The sequence below is a fragment of the Fringilla coelebs genome, assembly GCF_963513975.1.
Source record: "Fringilla coelebs genome assembly, chromosome: 3".
Classification (NCBI taxonomy): Eukaryota; Metazoa; Chordata; class Aves; order Passeriformes; family Fringillidae; genus Fringilla; species Fringilla coelebs.
This window is the reverse complement of record NC_140030.1, coordinates 98,846,935-98,867,146: the sequence shown is the minus strand read 5'-3', so window position 1 is coordinate 98,867,146 and position 20,212 is coordinate 98,846,935.

The following is a 20,212-nucleotide window of genomic DNA, read 5'->3' as shown; positions in this document are numbered from 1 at the left end:
TGTGTGGGGCATTTACTAGAGCGGGACCATACTATTCTTCCATTTTAATTTCCAAGTATTGCATCAGTGTCAAATGCAAAGCAACTTGTCCAGGATTAGTAGGATCTCCGTTATGTCCTTCCATACAAAAATATCTCTGTCAAGTTTTAATTAAATGAAAACCTGTTAGATAATTTATTAGGAATATGGAAGATGTGCAAAACATGTGACTTGTAATTTTAACGGTTGAATCTTCACTTTGAAACTGGCATAAATCCACCAAAAGTCAATGGAAGTATTTAGATTTATACCAGCTGAAAGGATCTGTTCTCAATTTTACTCACAGTTTTTATGGCTTTTTTTCCAGAATGGAAGCAAATGTTGAAAAAAAATATCCGGCAGTATTATTAGGCTGCTTCTATCTCAGTCAGCATCAAGAAAATAGCTGCATAACCACACAAAACGCAGGTGGGATAATCAAAGGTGTGGAGGGAGAAGGTGTCCCTGTGTACTTTATTAATTCTGACTGTGACTGAAGTCTGGGTGCATGGCTGAATATCACACTTTGAGCGTGGTGCACAGGCTGAGCAGCATATGGCCAATGCAGCTCCCCGAGCAGGGGGTCTGGCATGCATTCAAGTGGGATCCCTTGTGGACAGTGGGAGAGCTGAAGGCAGGGAAAATCAATCCAGCTGAATCTGCTGGCGGAAAAGGGTTTGGAGCAGTGAAACTTCCCCAGAAGCAGAGGAAAAGACTTTGAGTACTAATGGTGTATTTTGAGCTTCAAAGGTTACGGGAGAGGGGGAAGGGATCTCAGAGGCACATGCAGAGATGAAGAGATTGTGAGCAGGAAGGAGGAGTGGAGGGGTGGGCTTTGGTGACATCTTTGATGTCACTCTAAGACTGGCTAAGCAAGAAGGGAACATGCTGGAGAGGGAGACAGACTGTGGGAGTCAGAGAATTGAATGTGTATAAGGGAGGAGGTTTTTGAAGTGAGGTGACTTTGAGCTATGTCGGAACAGTAAGAGGCACAGGAATAGGTGTAGGTGTGAATTATTTTGCCAGAGTCTCCAGATAAAGTGGAGAGGCACGTGGCTCTTGCAGCCATTACAAATGAGCGTGTCAAGCTTGCCTGGGCTGCTGTTCCTTGGGAGGACAGCTGTTCAGCTGCAGCATCCCTGAGGCTGGAAAACAGTGTGCCTCTACTAATGGGACACCAGGGGTGTCAGCACTGGTGTGAGGAGCAGAAAGTAGCTGCACTTCTCAGGGCCCTGTGTCTTTGACAGGATAGCAGATGCCTGTCCACAAAGTGCTTCAGAGAGGCCACAGAAGGAACATTTGTTGCAGCCAGCTCAGATGAAGGGAAGAGAAAAGCATGCTGGGCTGTGTGGGATAAGGCCAAAATGCAGCAGCCTCAAAAGAACTTAGAAGTGAAAGTCTTCCGAGGCTGTGTGGGAAATGATCAGCTATGGTTCAGGGAATGGACAAAGATGTGAGAAATCTGTGTTTAGTTTAAACCAGTTCTTGGTTTAGATCCTTTTCAACAAGTCACCCCATTCTGGCTGTGGCATGCTTCTCAATCTGCAGCCTGAAGGTGAATACTTTTCTCTTGTTCTGTTACTTAGGTTGCAAGCTTTTTTTTCCTCTTCACAATGGGTGTTAGGTCCCATGGCTCCTCAGCTGATCCCTCAGTTTTACTGTCATACAAATCATTAATGGTGATTATTGAGGGTCAGCTGTAATGTCGGCTGCAGGGAAATAAGCCTTTGGAACAGGTACTTCTGTGTTGGACCTGCATTGCAATCTTTCTAATCCTGAACTGATTTATGGCACCTTCAATGCTGGTCCAACATACTGGAAATGGAGGATCCATTCTGTTTGCAGGTTGCCTGCTCTTCTTGCATAGGGATAGACTCTTTACAGGAAAGGATTTGAAAATGAATTGACAGAGTGATAAAGACCTTTGAAATGCTTGACTTCTTGTGTTTGTTTCACCTCAACAGCAGGTGTCTTCCTAAATATAAATTCCAGCTGAAACTTGGTCTCCTTCTCTCTTTTCAAATCTGTTTAGATCACACTGTTTCAAGAAACAGCAAACGAGGTTTTGCTGTGAAACACAATGTCAAGACATATGTCTTGTCATGGGAAAATCTTTCATATAATTTCATTTTAGAGATAAAATGAGACTCATGAGGATCCTGAGGATCCGTGGGAGATAACACCACTGACTTTCCACATTTTAATTAAAGCTTATTTCCAGAAGTAGGAAGCCTAGTTGAAATGACCAACTGCATGCAATTGTGTTTCTGCCCTTAGTGAAGGCTGCTGAGACAAATAGCATTTCATGTAGTCTGTCATTTATTCAGTCTTTTTATTCTTCTTACACCCCTCTCTAGCATATCACCGTCTATTTCAGCAGGTATTTTCTTCTGTTAGATACCTATATTAAGCTGCTTTTAAAAAAAACCTCTTGGTGTAGAAATTAGTAGAATTCCTTGGTATGAGTAAGTGAAATCTGGTAGTACAAGGTTTAATGACTAAATGGATCACTTTACATAGATTTGCCTGTGTTTGTGCAAGTACATACATGTAAATCACACTTTTCATGGCTGAAATCTTCAATGTGTTAATAAATGGGGGAAAATATTTAATCCTTTCTTTTCATCAGTGGCTTCATCTGAAACAGATTACCATTAGTTTTATGATTTGAATTGTATTGGGACTCCTATTATAACCTATTGTTCTATCCCTTTAGTCCATTAATCTGTGGGTCATGGGGCAGAAGTGGAAAGCCTGTTCTTCCTTCTATCCCAAATAATTTAAATATAGTGTTCATTGAAGGTTTCAGGTTTTTCAAACCACCGGAGTCTAGTGTGGTCCTTTTTACTCTGAAACTTCAGAGGCTATGAAAACATTCCCAAACCTTCTGTTAGCCTGAAATCTTTTTTGGTTTAAAACATTCCAAGTGGCAAAAAAGCCTCAGAAACTACATTTGGTGCTGAGTGTCTGTGGCCACATGACTTTGATCTGGGTAGAATGCTTATGAGGGGCTGTGTTTTTTTGCTTAGGATTTGCAGCACGTTACCATTAATCAAATTTTCTGACAGGGCTCTAGGAGGAGGCTGTTACACACTCTGCTTTTTGAAATGTGCATCTGGCACACTCCCGTCATGGCCCAAGATGTGGAGATGTTCAGCAATGGCTTTTCTGGTGGCTCTAATGGAAAGCCTTTGGACATCACCAGTAACAAAGGCAATTTAAGTGACAAAATAAGTGAAGGACAACCTAAACAGAAGTCTTTGTCTGTTTCCTAGAAATATTGCAACACTTGCAGCAGGAGCTAGGGATTTGTGATGTTTATTTTTCACTCTGCATAAACTGTAGTTTAGAGACTCCAGCTTCCTATCAGGGTTGTAGGGAGCTAGGATCTTAAAATGGAGAGGATCAGACAGGGGACAGGCTGCATTCTATCTGCATGCTGAGAATGTCTTAATTTTCTAAAGCTCCAAAGTAGCTTTTTGCTCCATCAGCTGCTGAGAGTGGCTACTTGCAGTTGTAACTAATGAAGCAGGGCACAGCCCAACACAGGGAGCTTGGCAGGACTCTGGCATTTCAGATGCTTTGATTGCTCTCCCGGATTCTCAGTCACACACCTCTTGAATGTTGAGTTAATAGAAATGCCTGCCCTGCCGGGAATATCTGGAGGCCACAAGGGCTGGCCATCGGTCTGTGGCGGGTGTTTGAAGGGGGAAGTACAGCCTGGGGCGTTGTCAGGTCTGGTCGTACAAGAGCATCTCCCGCCTTTGTGATACGGCTGTGAAAAGGCTGAGTGGGCTTTGACGGGTAAAGCCATTGATAATGCAGCTACTGCAAACTAGGATGCTTCGTTTGGGGGGAAAGAGCACTCCCCAGCTGGGAAGCTGTTGGAATCTTATAACCAGGGGATGCTTTGCTGCAAGCTAGCAGCAGCGCTGTGGAGAATGCTTGGGGTTAGGCATGCAGTGTTAAAGGTCTGAGGGAGGAAGGGGGCAAATGTAGTCGTGATTTGTCACTGCCCTGTTTCATTCCTGACAGCTGCCTGGGGATCGTGTCAGCCCCCTACAACAAGGTGGGGCAGCTTGAACAATTCTAGCCTGTTCTTTCCTTCACAATTGTCCTTTTCCTTGAAAGAGAGCTTTTGACCCTTTCATAACCCAGAGCTGTACAAAGGGGATATCCCCAGTTTTGTGGTTCAACACTTCAAAATCCTTCCAAATTGTTAATTTCTTTGTCCTGTACTAAAATATTTGGTAGCAACAATTTCTTTGTAAAATATTTTAGAGGTTTCACCTTGATTATGACATTCATCTGAATATTGCCCCCTGACGATTTCTTGGCGTCACTCTAAATCTATTTTTGTTTTTGCAGATACTGAGGAATGCTATAACTGAATAAGCTTGAAGCAAACTAAGGCTATTCTAAGAAAGAGGTACTACAATAAGCTATATTTTTACTGAGGTTTGTTGGACCCGATGAATTAACACCCATCAAACTTGACTGCCATTCTAATCAGGGTGAAGCCAGAAATGGCTATAATCATAGTGTCTGACCATCCTCCTTGAAATTTTCTAAAGCTGTGCTCTAAAGTTGTAGGGAAGGGAATACTGAGAGGCTGCCTAAGAGGATTTATAAACCCTCCTGAGCCTATTCTTTCTTTTTGCTCTTTTATTTCAAAGCCATGGCATTTGCCTTTTTTTTTTTTTTTTCTTCCTCCCAGGTCAGAAAAAGTATTTCTTTCTCTATAGCAGGCATCTTAGCACAGCTTCAGCATTTACAGGCCAGTCCTGTGCTTGCTGAAGCCACAGATTTCTAGGTATGTAGAAGGGAGCCCTTCATGCCTGTCTTTGCCTTCTCTGCTCTGAACTTAACTCTTTAAACACAGTGCTCAAACTTCAGTCTGAGTTATCCAGCCACTATTTGCTCAAGGCACTTACCTCATCATCAAGGGATTTTACACCTCTCAGTCTAGGAATTTTTATGCCTCCAGCACTTTGTTTGAAGGGAGGAAGCAGTGTTATCTCTGGATTGCACAGGAATAGCCAGTGTACAGGGAGAGTTAGTGACTTGCCCAACGCTCCTCACATGCTCAGTGGTGAGGAGGATTGGAGCCTCTGTGACTGTGTCCTGTTCACTCTATGCCCTGTGCTTTGAATATATTCTGTGAGGAGGGGACCTTTGTATCTTGATAGAAATGAGCTGCTTTTCCCAGCAGTATGAGAAACTGGCTTTCCAAAGTACCCTTGTAAAGTACCATCATTCTAGCATACTAGATAATTTAGGTAATTTGCATTGAATGCTACTGTTGTGGAAAAAAAGTTCATCTGTTGTCGTTGAGGATATTACAGTGTTGCACACATGTTGAGGGAAAAAAGACTAGTGGTAAATAATGAAGCCACCTGATAGGAAAAGTATGAAACAGAATATTCATTTTTCTTCAATGGGAATAACAGATGACAAAAGTGAGGCTTTCTTCAGATTGTTTGTTTACAGAAAATTAATATCCACTGAGACTGCATGTTAAATTCGCTCTCTGATGTTACTGTTTGCCGGATGCATGTGGCCACTAGAGTATGGTCTTATGATCTTACCATTTATTTACCTTGATACAAAGCTCCAATTACTGTCAGAGATGCTTCTTGTTAAATATGGTAAGATCTCTAGCTTCTAAGAGAGTGAATATGCATTCTTTACTCTGGGGCCACGCTGAGCATGATGCTAAGGAATGAAAATGCTGGGGACTTTGGTGCAAATTAATTAAGTATCTAAAGATAACAATGTAATGAAAATAGTTTGAAGAAGTTTGGGCTTTAGAGACAGATGAAATTTGGAAGAGAGAATAATACAGTTCCATGTTTGTCATTCTGTTTAGGAAGCCTTTTCTTTGGAAGCATTGGTTTTTCTTTCACATAGATGTAAAGTCTAGTGCTTCCAGAAGCTGAGGGCCTATCACTTTTATTAGTGTTAATTCTTAATAATTTAACAAATTCCTGGAGTAATTTTAGCTATGGTCCCTGTAGACACACAAAGTACTTGGAAGCTCATGTTGTAAAAGTCCCCAGCTTTTAGTTGTCATTGTGGTCTGAGGAAAAAATAAGGGCAACTGTGACATTAGAGGTGAAGAAATATGAATTAAAAAGTTTTTAGAGAAAAAGTCATGTAAGCCCATTTTTGGACCTGACCACTTTGTGTCATTGCCTGCCTGTGAGCCATTAAATCACATCCCTCCATAGTGGTCCAAGCTGGAAATCTTGCTGACAACCCAGAATGCTTTCCTTTAAATCCTGACTAGCAATGGCAAATTATTTCTGGGAGAACTTTTTACTGCTGAAACATGTTCTAGACTCAAGGAATTTCAGTGTCATACTGTCTCAAAAACAGTCAGTTGGCTGAAGTGTAGTGACTGAAGATGAGCAGCTTGAGATCAAACACTGAGGTCAGTAGAAGTTGAAGAGATAACTGTATCTACATAGTTGTTTTTTTTTTTTTTTTTTTTAAATTTGTGGCTCAGAGAAGGTTCTAAGTATCCCAAATTCCAGACTCAGTTATTGTCATGGTTTTAAGAAACCGGGACAGCAATACACAAAGAAAGAATATTTGGAAGGAAGGATCACTAAAAGGGAAATATAATTTTACCAAAAGTATTTTATCTAGGTGTCTTTGGATTAATTCCTCTTTATAATAATTTCTTAAACAGAAGAAATTAGCTTGATCTGCTGTCTAGCATCTTTAGAGTCTCTATGGTGTTACATGGGCAATTCTTAATTCAAAATGTTAGGGAGGCAGTGGAGTGGAACTGGTAAGACACAAAGCAGTTATACTAAAAGAAATATTACTATGCTGAAAGGAAGTTACAAAAGGAAGGTTTCCTGAGTGAGTTTTGGCACCGGATTTGGTTGAAAATTTTTCTTTAATGATGCTGGCATGAAAATTGGAGCATGCTTGCTTTGACAGGGAAAAATGAGATGCACTGGCAATACAGAAGAGGCCTTAAATCTCCCATGGGAAAATAAAGATAACTCTGAGAAAGCAAGTGAAAGAAGAGGCATTAAATGCACTAGTGAAAAATGTAAAGCCACACTCATAAATATCCTATTTCCATTGAAAACTCATAATTTAGAAGTATGTAAGTAGGAGGGAGGCTGGAATGTAGTACTTATTTTGAGATGATTGAAATACGTGAAGTATCTCCATAAACGGTGTTCTTGGAAGAGAAAAAGATCTACCCTCTGTAAAAATTCCCATGGGCTAATGTGAGCAAACCATGTTCAAGAAGAGGAATTTGGAGAGGAGTTCCTAGGGTACTCTGGGTTTATCTCCTGTGGGAGTACAATTTGTTTAGCCTAGAGAAAACAAGGCTGAAAGAAAATAATATTGTTGTAAAATCACAAATAAAAGGTAGGAAAATGCTATGTATGAAATGAGAATTGAAAAACACCACCATTAAACAAACCTGGAAGAACTTAAAAATAAGGGTTTGCTCAGTAGAAGGTGAACAGATATAGAATGCATTTAGTCTGAAAAGTAGAGGATGGTTACTAGGCATGGAAAAGGCTGTTTCCTTGAAGCAGCTTTAGCAAGAGCAGAATTTTCTTTCTTGGCTCTGTGCCTGCTTCAGGGCCTCCAATATCATCTTTAAGGATGAAATTCCTATGTCTGTGTATCCCAAGCTTTGAAAAAAAGTGTAGTGCTTTCATCTTTTTTAGCTAAAAATCTAATAAATGGCTAACTCTGACTCCATCTGGTTATTGCAGGTGTCTTGAATCCTTCTTCTGCTATGATGTAATTCAAAATGATGACATTTATGTTCATGAGTGGTTGAGTCTTTTTTTGGCTATTGGCTGACATTTTATGGTCATTTATGGTCCTGTGGCTGCGTCAACTGTTCCTGTTACCACTACTGGTTTTAAAGCTGCCTTTTTTACTATAAAGTTGTATGAAGATTTTAGAGACGGTGCTTTTTACTCCTTTCAAAAAACTCCAAGAAAGCTGGAAGATTTGTAATGGGCAATTTAATTTCAGTCATCTTTCCAACAGCACTCCATTTTATTTTTATTTTTTTTCCCCCGATCTCATGTCATCTTACTCAGCATCTTTCTTAAATGTGTGGTGGACTTTGTGGGACTTTGTGTGACAACTAGACCCCCAGAAACATGCTGTTGCACATCATCTTTATCCCAGAGGGAAATGACTCCCTCTCCAGCTTTCTGCCTTGCCTGGGAAAGATCAGTACCTGGATGAAGGCCAGTCGTCTGTAACTGAACCCCTTCCACAGGAGATAAAAATGCCCGGGAATTCATCCATCCACAGAGCAAAAAAGCAAGATTTGCTGGCTTTCCCACAATCAGCCAAGCTGCCATTAGTGGGTGGGGAGAGAGAATCTCTTATACTTAGTGCAAGAGTGATAGTTTCCTGGATAATGTGGTGATAAACACAGCATTGATACCTAGGGCTGGAATTTTTGTGAAGCTTGTCATTCTGGTTTCTACCTATACAGGCAATGGGGAAAGCTGTGTAGATTTCAGTGGAAGCAGAGATTGAGTAACTTCTGAGTTATTTTGAAAAATTTCAGTCAAGGTTGAAACAAACACAGATTTTCAAAATTTTTTCCTCAGGTATTGAAAGAGTAGAAAAAGCTTTTCTTTAAGTGGTGAGTAAAGTAGTTCTGTAAGGTGGCAGGTAAGAAAAATACCAAATTGTTTCTAATAATAATTAAAGCAGTTTCTAAGCCTTGCTGATTTATTTTGTTAGCCTGAGCTGTATTTGAGCATTTGTTTTATTTATCACAGAATATTGTAATAACAATATCAAAAGAATTTACAGTGGGTATACTAGTTTACTTTCATCAGAAAAAGTTACAGCAGATGCTTTGAATTTACTGCAGATGGTGGCAAATATTTGCCTTATTATGAGGTTACACCAGTAGAGTGTCATGGCTGTTATTTAGTAAATCAGCTCATGATTCAGGTGGTTATATCTATTAGCTGTAGCTGGCAAGGCTCAAGTGAAATTGAAAATAAACCAAATACTCAGCCAGTTCTTGCTCTTGGAGCAAATGTTTTTTCTTTGGAAAAACAAGGGTTTTTTTTTTTTTGTTTGTTTGTTTGTTTGTTTTTGCTATTAACTCTCTCATATCCCTCTCTCCTAATTGATTGTGAGAATTCCTGTAGCCCTGCAGGCCTCAGCATGAGCAGGGCTGCTGATGTGCCCTGGCTGGGGTTCCCCATCACGGGGAGGGGGGGTCTAAGGGTGATGTTTAACAGGAGCCTTGCTGAATCCAGTGCTGCCCTCTGCTCCCCACTGCCATCTGAATGGCTTTATCCGGGGCAGAGCACGGAGCCTGCTTCACAGGCTGGGCAACACGAGATATTTCATTTTCCTCAGGAGCTCAGCAGAGCTGACCTTTACTCTTGAGCAATAGTGCCATGGTGGATGCAGGAGCCTGTGTGTAAGAGCTTGATATAAATGGATTTGACATAGAGGTGCAGGGATGTGACCTTGTCCCCTGGGATCAAGGGAGTGCTGGGTTTGTGGGAGACCTATCCCTTCAGTCTCAGAAGAAATTACCCTTTTTTTTAACCAGTGCCCCAAATACACCATCAGGCCTTAATGGTCAACATCCCCAGGAGCATCCACCACACCCTCTTCCTACATGCCTTATTTGAGCTCTGTCCCTGCCCGAGCTCAGCTTTGTTACAGGAGCTTTAGACTCCAGCTCAGCTGCAGCTGTGCCCCTCTCTGGCTATGAACAGCTTAATCTCACTTGTTCTCTTGGGCCTGTCTTGTCACCATGGATGTCCCTGGTGACCCTCGGGCTATGTCTGACTTGGTTGCCCTCAGCAGGTCTGATCCTGGCTCTGGCTTGTGCTCCCAGCCTGATTTTGGTCCTGCCTCCTCTTCCTGATCTCTGAGGTGACCCTGGGCACAATCCTGGGACTGACTTTCCCGCCGTGCCAAGGAGTGGTGGGGCTGGGGTTCTGCTGGTAAGGCCTCAGCTGTGGGATTCCCCTGTCTCCCTACCCCTCAGAGAGAAGCTGACCTGTGTGGAACTCTGGGGTGGGTCCCACTAGTCCTGCTCATTAAAAATGTCAGGTATATCTGAGCCCTTCTGCGTCTGGGGAGTGGGCATACGCCAGGAAATATTAATGGGGTAGGTTCACATGTTTTCCTCCATCTTTTTCTTTTTCTTTTCCCCTCCCAAGACATGTGGGAGGAAGCCAAGCATGAAGAAAGTTGCCTTTATTCTGTCTTATCAGCAGTGCTGTTGCACCTGGTGCTGAGCTTACCCACATGAAAGGACATGGCTGCATCCTGTGTGAAGTGACGCGAGTGCCAGCTCATGAGGTCATTCTGAGCGGATTGGGAGCAGGAAGCGCAGCCCCTCTCCTCAGATATCTCACTCCCTGGGCAGACTCTGGAGGTTTGAACAGCTCAGATAAGTCACTAAAGTTTTTCATGCTTTTATCCCAGCTGGTTGCAACATATAAATCCCTGAGAGTGCAGAAGGCATAAAAGATGTACTTGAGGTCTTTGAGTTTGTTCCCTGAAAGATGTGATGGTTTTCCTGGGTGAGAGGTGCATCCACACAGATGAAGAATGAACAAATATCTCCTCTTTATAGAGCTTGATGTCATAACTCTTGAAAATCACAAAATCTTCTAATTCAGACACTTTGACAGAGTAAAAATTGTCTTATTTTGCCAGTTTGATCTTATGTGTGAGATAACTAACAATTCTTGCTGTGCCAGAATAGGTGTTAGAAAACAGGAGGAATAAGAGGAGATCAAAATCTTTGGGATAAGATCAGAGAAAATACTCCTACTGTAAATTAATAACTGCATAATTTGAAATATTGGAGCACTCACAGCCATTTGCTGAGCTCCTTTTGGGAGTAAGGGAGTGTGTAAAAGTTAATTCAGTTCCACAAAAGGTAATCTTGTTATGAGTTAATACTAGCAATTTCTAGGTTAATGGATATCCATGAGGAATTGTCCAATGTTTATGCTATCTAATGCATGTCTATGTTATGAGGAGAGTGGGATTCACTACTCTTGTATATTTTTAACAAAACAATTGCCATTAAAAAAATGTATACTTTAGAGAGTTTTAATTATGTTAATTATCACATATTTTGTTAATAACATTTTCTTTTGAAGATGCCCATTAGAGGTTTTAAAGTGTTAATTTGCTGGGAAATCAAATGAGAACGCTGTTTAAAATTTCCTTTTAAATTAACTTTACTTACTTTTATGTCCTAATTAAGTGGAGATAATAGTATTGATGGAAATATTACAGAAGTAGCAATTAGTGCTCAGATATTTTACTTAATACCAAGACTTTAATCTTAGTGTAATGTATCTTTTGTTCTAATCAACATATAGCCTTTGCATTTAATTTACTGGTGTGTTTTGATCAAAACATCTAAATAGGAACATTGATGCAAAGTGAGACTATCCTAACAGATAGCATTCTGATACTATTGAACTCCTTCTGAGTAATAGGTTCCCACCACAGCAGCTGTAATCTCTACTGGAAAAAGTGTTGAGGGTTTTTTAGTATTTTAGCATTACCTCATCACATATTAGGTAATACACAGTGATCCCACTTAAAACAAACTTTCCGTAGTGTTTGTCTAGGATGTGTTATTCCCTTCGAGTTTGACTGCTCTGCTGGCTGCTCCCACAAAGTCCATGGAATTTGCCTGTTGCATAGATCTTTACATTGTTGCAGAGATATGCTGTATTGATAGGGTTGTTTCTCTGCAGTAGAGGGGGTGACATTTGTGTATCATGGGTTTTGTAGCAATAGAACTGCATGAATTGCAGGAGATACCCTGGAAAAATAAGTAAAAAACCCTTACTGTCTAAGCAGTCATATTACTGCAGTATGGGTGTGGGGATCAGACCTCAGGGGAAATTTTAATCCAACTGAATGAAATATCAGTTTTGCACTGATAAAAGGGAGTCAGGCTTTCCTGTGTGTCCTAACCCAGCCTGAAAGAACTGTTGGGTTTTGTGAGGTTTTCACATGCTTCAGTACAAAATGGAGAGGCAGCAGTGGTGGATGCCTGCTCAGCACATGCACACTCACATTTGGGGTCTGCCCTGCAGGAGAATTCCACAGGTTCTTGTGAAGTTCATGCTTCCTGTATCAGGAACACCAATGGCATCTGTTCATCGGCTTCTACCTCTATGTTTGCTCACAAAAGAGCCATTCTGCAGTGCTTAGCCTTCATGTAATTTTTTCCTCTGAAGTCCATGCCTGACAGTCTTATAAAGGGTTAGAACTGATCTGAACCCCTGGAAAACCCATTCCACGTTCCCCGTTCAGCATGTATCGCTACATTTTTGCCATTGAAGGAAAACTTGTGCACTGTCGCTCCTGTGGCTTGCAAAGCTGTTGCACGGTGTGATGTCTGTGACAAGCTGAAGAAGATCCAAGCAGAGCAGTATGATGGGTTGGTGACTGAAGGGGGGCACTTGTAAAAGCAGTGCAAGATATGTAAACCAAATATCCAATTTGCTCAGAAGGGGTAATTTGAGTTACTTTTAAATAGTTAGCTTTTATGGTCAATTGGGTGCTGCCACATTACTAGTAATAAGCCATAAATCTATTTGGTATAATATGAAATCATTTTTTAAGACTCTCAGACTGAATTTTCAGGTAAAGAGGAGAAATTGAAATTTATAATCCATACCCCTTTTTTGTGTAAGTGTTATTAATAAATTAGCAAGAAAGAGGCAGCAGATGAAATGAATTGTTGTAGTTCATTAATTTTATGATGACTTTCTTTGCATGAACCAATTACGTCTGTCATTGTATCTCTAAACTGCAGTGGTGCCCAAAGGAAAGGGCACATAGACAGGGACAAATCATTGAGGGGATTTCCTGCTTTCTGAGGTTGCCAGAGAAAATTCAGTCTCTGTTCCTACTAATACCTTGGGTGAAGATATCAGGCCCCAGAAGCTGTTGCAAATGTGGTTCTCAATCCTACCTTCAAAATCTTGGTAAAGACATGATTAGTCTTGTTCTGTGTGCACAAAACTGGAATCTTCTGTCTGAAATAATTATCAATTCATGATGATGATTGCAATTTCTGAGTTTGATCTCGATGTGCCTTCACGTTCTCAGGATGTGTTCAGGAATGCTTCCCAGTGATGCCGTGCTGCAATTTGCAGAAACAAGTGCATATGTGGTTAAGGATAAGAGGAAGGAAAATTATATTTGTGGTTCCTGCATCTCAGGAAAACTTCCTTTGAATATGTCATTGTGACCTCTTTAATTAGAAAACACTCTGTTATCTCCTGAGACCCTCTGTGGTAATACACTGATAGAGTTTCAGGTGGAATATTGGGTTGATTTGCTTTACCTTCAGACCTTGTATTCTCAACTTGGAGATAGTGGTTGTTTTTCTGTCAGATGTATGCTTCACTTAATGACTGTAGTTTATTACCCAGCAGGTCATATCCTGTATATATTTTAAGAACAAACACTTCTGAGATTGTGACTTGGTGGAAGGAGGTGACATGTGTCATTGCTGTTGTTTTCACTACAGCCTTGTGGAAAAACTAATTACCTTTTCATCTTGGTAAATTCAGAGGTCAGTTTACCACTACTATATCACAACATGACAGGGAACATGGGTAATTAGGTAGGCTGTGTAACCTGGATATTCCATGGATCTCATTACATCTTATTTAGAAAGGCTATAATTTGATTGGTGGAAAATTAAGGCATCTCCTCATGGGTCATTTTATCTTTCTGCAATAATAATTCTTGGCTTGATTAAAAATTGATCCAGTGTCTTAAAGTGAATTTATTATTGCTGCAATCTATCACCCACAGACAGATAATCTGGTTCCCATCTTTATCTGATTTGAAAAATCTGTCACTTATTATGTGTTGTTTTTTTCCCAATCATTTAAATTGATGGTTTGCTGAGGCAAGGCGTGCTACCATAGGCTTTTTGGGAAAGCATGTACGAGACTTTCAGCCAGTATTTTTTACTGCAAGGAATCTGATACTGTGTCAAATATTGATTGGAACTCTGTTGTGGCATCATTTTCCCTGGGAAGAAGAAAAAAACTGAGCAGAAATTTTGGATGCAGAGCGACAAGAAGGACAGACAAGTCATATTGCTGGAGAAGATGGTCTGTGTGTTCCAAGTGTCTGTGTGAATTCCTGCCTTGGGTGCTGCAGCTCCTGCTGAAAACAGATCTTAAATTGATTAGATTATGTAGAGGCTGGTCCCAACCTGTTGGCCTTAGAGAGTCCTGAAACCACCTTAGTCACAGCTTGGGAGCTGTGTGCCCAAAACCTGACCTGTTCAGATAAAAAACCAGAAAAAACAAAGGTTAGATCCATGAGCAGTCTCATTGGAAATAACAGTTTTAGGAAATATTTTTCTCTCTATGGTATGCTTGATCTTTGATAGATCTTCAGTTTTCATTTAATTTGTTCATGTAAAAGCAGAGTGGGAAATTCTGATCAGGGAAGAGTGATCTCCAAATTACTTCAAAAACATAGCTGAAGAAATGTTGCAGTAAACATCGCACTAAGAATACTAAAAGGATTTGACACACGCTTATCTCTGAAAACAACATTTATAAACCAGATGTAGTTGTTGGAAAAACACTATTTATGGTACAAGCATTAGAGAATCTCCATGATTCCTAGGCATTTTAACATACTTTCTTTCCAGTTTTCCAAATTATTTTAAAAGAAAGGATCATATTTGTTCCTGTCCAGAACCCTAGCAGATCCAGCATACTGATACCTATGTTTATAAGGGAACGCTGGCAACTCTTACCTATGGTCTGATTCCTGCAACTACCCTGGAGAAAAAGGATGAAAGAAGACTGTGGAGCCAGCAGGTCAAGGGGTGTGTGTGTGAGAGAAGGAATGATTATTAACAGTCCTGCTGTATGGCTTTGGACTGAGACAAAAACATGAAAAAATAGAGGAACACAATTTTTGGTTGAATTTCTTGAAGCAGAGTAGAGCCTGGGGCAGGTGTTTCTCTCAGACAGCTTCCTATTGTTTAAAATATGATGGCTCTTATTAGATAAAAGATGGAATTCAGCTCTGGAAATTTGCATAGTTTGGAACAGAAGATTGTCTATAAATTTGGACTGAAAACAAATGGTAGAAAATAATTGATGTAATAAACCTTTGGTTATGGTAGAGAAGCTGACTGACATTATCCTTTGGCTGGTCAATGGGAATTTTGCTGTTGACTCTTGTAAATCTGAAATTTCCCTTTGTGCACATTGTAAAATGTGTCCTATTTAGTGCAGAATAGGTTGCCAGACCCATCCAATCAGTGTAATCCAGGACTGATAGTCTAACATGCCTTTTTTTTTTATTTTAAAGAAAAAAGTAAGACTTTCAAATGCCATGTGCAAAATTGAATCAGTTCTGCAATGTTGAACAAGCATAGTTGGCTCCCTTTCCCAGCCTGCAAAGGACGTGTGTAACCTGTGATTCTGGAGACTAATCAGAACAAGACGTGATACTCTCAGAAGTGGGGGAAAATAACCTTTGTAAATTGAATTTTCCTGCTTAGGTTCACTTGCTGCATTTGTTCAGCCTTGATGTCCTGTTTCAGTCTGGGACAGGGATGGCTCAGAAATGGCCTGTGCTGATGTATTGTGAGGTCCCGTAGTCCGGAGACATGCAGTCTTTGGAAGGGAGCTGTGGCAGGTTGTGCTTTTCTCTGTTTTGAGATAAAGCTCAAATTTCGGACCCCGGGGCAGGCCAGGAGATGGTCCTTCACCAAAAAGCATTTTGCTGTACCCTGCCTCAGAACAGTATCTTGCCTTGGGGGAAAACCTCAGCTGCTGGAATTCAGACGCGGGAGCCTCGGGGTGGTCGGAGCTGCTGCCTCTCCACATGGTTCATTTTGCACTAGTCCTGCTCCCAGCTCTGGGCTGTTTCATGTGCTGTTTGAAGTCTGCCTCCAACAAGCACCGAGATGCTGACCTTTGGCTCGGGTAATGACTGATAGCAAGGGAGAAGGTTGTCTGAAGAAGGGGCTTCCAGTTGCACGATCCCCCATTGATCAGCTCTTGTCGCACCTCCCGAGTCACTGGTGATGTGATCTTGCTGCTGTTAATACTTTCCCCAGAGACCGTGTGTTCATTGCTTATTGCTTGTCCATATTCCCTGTAATTAGACCTGACTACAGGATTGGAATGCAGATGAAAGCAATAAGGTGTTACTTTCCCTGAAAAGCCATCCAGATGGGTAAAGCTGCATGCCATCTTCAAACAGCAGAGATAAAGCTGGTGGCATGAGGTGAATTTCCTCTCTTGTGTTTCACTGAGAGTAGCAGCAATAGCTGCTGCTTTTTTGGTCTCCTTAAACTCAAATTTCAGTCTAAGCTAGGCTTAAATTTCATAATGAAACAAGATGTTTCTAGAAGCAGAGGATTCTTACATATACTAATCGATTTGTATTTGGGCTAAGTATCCCTAATGCCTAAAAATCCCAGATGTTATTTTAATATGGATTTAGTCTCTCCACCAAGGAAGTAATGCCAGCAGAAAATAGGGTCAACAGCACAGTAGCAGTAGGAATAAATAAGTAGAACAGAACTGTATGAAAAATACCCTCCTTGGTTTTAGTGTCCAAATCAGCATTACAATTTGTAATTGGTGTTGGAAGATCAGGCCATAGTTCTGTGCCTCCTATTTAATTATTAATGAATTTTTCTGCTGCCAACTTATTATAGGATTTTTTGTACTTCATACCATTTGGGCTGAATTTGGGTTTTTCTGACACTTAATGCAAGTGTGTGTCTGTAGCTAAGGAGTCTTGTGCCAACACTGGGGATTCCCAAGGCAGAGCTGACATGCTTAAAGGCTCTTCTCAGTCACCTCTTGCCCTGCAGGCTGCTCAGGGCCGTGTTTCCATGGACTAGCAACCTGGGCTTCGGGTGCTGCAGTGGAGTTCTGCTTGTGGTGTTTAAAAACTTGTTTTACATTAGAAGTCATAAAATCACATTTTATTCAATACCAGTTACCATATGAGATTGTCTTGGAATTGTTTCCTCAGTAAGGTCGTGCTGGCTTTAATCTTTCTGTTGTATAAAAATGCTTTTGCTCATTTTTAAGCAAAAGTGCAGCATTTTCTCAGAGTGCAGGCCTGTCTTGTGGGTGTGGGCACTCCAAACAAGTGAAAGGGACTTGGTGGAAGAATGCTGTACCCACATTCTCCTGAACACGGCATCAGTTACTCAGCTTCCTAAACTCACCTGCAGGCTCTTGGGCAATTGCTTTAGAAGCTGTTGGTCTGTATTTTCACTTTCCTCCTCCCTACCTTGTGATTTCCTCACTAAAGAAATACCCAAGAACATCCATCTTCTATCTTGTCTAATTAGATGAGCCTTCACAATCATTGTTGGGTCACTTGTCCCGTCCATTTCTTCTCACAAGTGACAAACGAGGCAAGGTTCCTGCTGTATTCACCACCAGCAGTGATATCAATGAAGAAGGAAGAGAGGAAAATGGTTTACAGGGTATTTACACAAATGATAGCCCTGAACACTGTGCTGTGTCTGAAAGCAAAGGGCTCTTTCCCTTTACTCTTACCTTTATTTATAAATTCTCTTCTTGCCTTTATTTATAACTCTGTTTTCCCAGTACGAGAACTAATTATCACATTGTGTAGTTTCATTTACTCATCCTGCACATGAAAAGTATTTCCTGTGCTCCAAAAGTAACAAACTGCAGTAAAATCCAGTAATTTTATGTACAAATGATCCAAGCACAGATACACTATGTGTCAGAGGCTATGTATGCTACCAGCTCTTCTGACAGAGCAGAGGCAATTCTGCTGGGCCATTGGCAAAGTTAACAGTTTTTCCATGCAATATTGAATACAGGGAGAGGGACCAACTAATTTGAAGTAAAATGAAGTTAGTGCTTGTAATCTCAAGTTATTTAGTATATCATATGTAAGGTTTGATTTGTGGTTTTGTTTGTTTGTTGTTTTGTTTTTTGTTTTTGTTTTGGAGGGAGGCAGGGAGGAAAGAGAAGAAAGGGAAGACTTCGTTAATTAGAAAATGAATCATGGGAATTTGTAACCTGTAATTTCACATAAACAAAGAGTGATTTTTTTTTTTTTTTTGAGGAACAGCTATTATAACCCCCATAAAAGCAACCTGAAATACCAAAATAATACCTGCTGGATCAGCAGATGTTCTTGAGCAGTCTGATAAACAAAAGTAAAAGCTCTGCATCTTCAGCCCCCCCCCATCTTCAACACAGTACACTACCGGACGTGTCTTGCTATGATCCTTTGAAGCCTTTGTAGGTGGTTTCTGGGATCCTTCTGGGATGCATATAAACTAGTAAACAGTGATTTTTGTGTAGATACACCTTCTTTCTAAATGTTATGAAGGACAGAAGATATTCTTGTTGGAGAGCTGTTCAATGCATGCAAATTTGTTGTGGGTTTTTTCCTTTCCCAGATGGTTCTCCAAAAATAATTTTACTACAAAAACATAAGTCAAACAGGAGTGCAGGGTGTTAGGATGTAGCAGGCAGCTGGGCTGTACAGGAGGTGTGAATGGAGGTTCAGAGTCTCTCTTCTTGTCAGTTTAAGCCCTGCCTCTTCTATGACATTTGCCTCCAGTAAATTAGCACCCAGAATATGCTGCTAATTTCTGTGGGTGCCTTACAAAGTGTACCTCAGCTCTGTAGCATAAATAGAAAACTGTTTGAAAAAGATGCTGGAAGGGAATTCTATTGATCACCTGGTCTGACCTCCTGCTGAAAACTTTTTCCGGGACCCTGTCAAACTGAGTCTCGAATGTTTCCAACAAGGGAGATTCCACCTCCTCTCAGAGCAACCGTATTTCAATGTGTAGTTGTTCTCATGGTGAACAATATATATGTATTAATAAAGAATTTGCCCTGGAGCAACTTTGTTTTCTGCATAGAATTTGGTGTGTTCTTTGTCACTGTGACTGAAGAGCCATTTTACAAACTACTTTGTTCTGTTTGAGTATATATGTTGTAAATTAACACATGCATTGGAAATGCACATTTTACATGAACATTCAGGAAATCTTTGAGAATAAAAATAGCCTTGACCATCACTTTGAAATGATATCCAGGCCAGTAAAAAGGCTTATTCCTAAAGCATCCAAGTTCAGTTCCATTATGGATGCAAGCTTTATTTACTAACCATGGCAATGATGGAATGATATTGCCTTCCGTGTTACAAAGCTTTGATTCACCTGTTGATACCAATAGAAATATTAACACTCTTTTGTGGCTCTTCCTTCCTTAGCACAATGCAGGCTCATTTTGTGTACATGCTCCCCTGTCAAAGGCATCCTGACAGTTGTTAAATCTGTTCTTCTTTATTGCTTTGAGTTAAGAGACATAGGCAAACATGAAAAGAAAGGAAGGGAAAGTTGGGCATTCAGGAAGAGAAATAAAAAACCATTCTGGTAAACAGTGGCTACAGAATGAGAGACTCATGGCGGCAGGGAAGAGATTTTTCTGAGGGGACAGGCAATAAAACCACACAAGAAAAGTGTGGGGAATGAGGCAGAAGAAGAAATGGACAAAGGCGACTGTAAATTGATTCCTTGGCTTCCTGGAGATGTGCAATCCAAATGATTAACTACAAAATCTGTGATTTGATAGATCTGGTGCAATAGAAGAAAGATCACATCCTGGTAATGATGAAATGCATTGTTTGATTAATCCTTTTTTTCCTTTGTAAGTTTTGATTTTTGTCTAAGTACATCACTGCCCAAGCTGGTGTTTGCAGCACGAGGTCATTTTGGCTGTGTAACCTTTGCCATTACAAAGTGCTGGAAGGCACACTGTCTTTCTAGTCAGAATATTTCCTTCTGTCAGTACATTTTTGAAACTAATGTGATTGCATCCACTGTATGTGAACCATTAAACCTGATTTTTAAAAGTATCAGGAAGAAGTATTTGTCTAGAATTAGATGACATTTGATCAAAATGCTGCAGGAATAGCATGGTAGAACTGTTTATATTCTAGGCCTTTATAAAGAGGATATACTCCATCATATTGTAGAAGGAGGGCACACTGGGGTATTTTTGAGCCTTGCAAGAGCTGTCAGAATTTCTACTTTCCCTAGGAAGTGAAGAAGAAAATGTACTTCTGTTCTCCCTGGGGAGAAACAGATGACTACTCCATTGGAGATGTGCTA